A 674-nucleotide genomic window follows, 5' to 3' on the forward strand; every position below is an offset into this window, starting at 1 on the left:
AACCGACTGCTATCTGTTGAGTTTTCCTCCCGTTACTCTGTCCTCTGGGACTGTCTACTTCTAGAAACTAAGCTGCACGGTGCAGGAACAACTGACATGATCAGTGGGTAGTAGCGGTAGATTGGCTATGCAAAAAAACAATATCAATAATATTTATACATAATTGGGGTTTCTTTGTTTAACCGCAATTAATTGCTAACATTAGCCAAGGTCTAAAGGTATTTGACTTGTAGTTGTTGATCTTGATTTAAATATGACATATTCTAATTATATAAGTTATTATTGGTCAGACTATACATTTCTCAATATTTCAGGTGTAAGTTGTTGGTATTTAACCCTATACACCAGCGCATCTCAAACACCGCACCAAACTGCAAGTAAATCCGGACCCAGTATGCACTTTGTGTTATGAAAATGTCTATTGATCAATTAATTGTTAGTGATGTTAAAAATACGCGGGAAAAATTAACAAAAAAGTTCTTGTTGAAAAATAAAATATTGTTAAAATATTATTTAATCGCATTTCTGAGACAAGTAATCGCACAGCAAAAATTGTGAATTGTTACAGTTCTAACCACAACATGACTGATTCTCTTCTGCCAGTGACCTTTTTGCATTGCATTCCCCCCCCTCTCTCTCTCTCTCTCTCTCTCTCTCTCTCTCTCTCTCTCTCT

The 674-nt window shown here is 36.1% G+C and overlaps 1 protein-coding gene across 2 annotated transcripts in view; it reads left to right on the forward strand.

The window, feature by feature from the left end:
• Positions 1-674, forward strand: part of ncalda (neurocalcin delta a) — a 97,079-nt gene that overhangs the window by 58,705 nt on the left and 37,700 nt on the right. The gene's annotated exons all lie outside the window — the stretch shown is intronic.

This window comes from Etheostoma spectabile, chromosome 6 (genome assembly GCF_008692095.1).
Source record: "Etheostoma spectabile isolate EspeVRDwgs_2016 chromosome 6, UIUC_Espe_1.0, whole genome shotgun sequence".
NCBI classification, from domain to species: domain Eukaryota; kingdom Metazoa; phylum Chordata; class Actinopteri; order Perciformes; family Percidae; genus Etheostoma; species Etheostoma spectabile.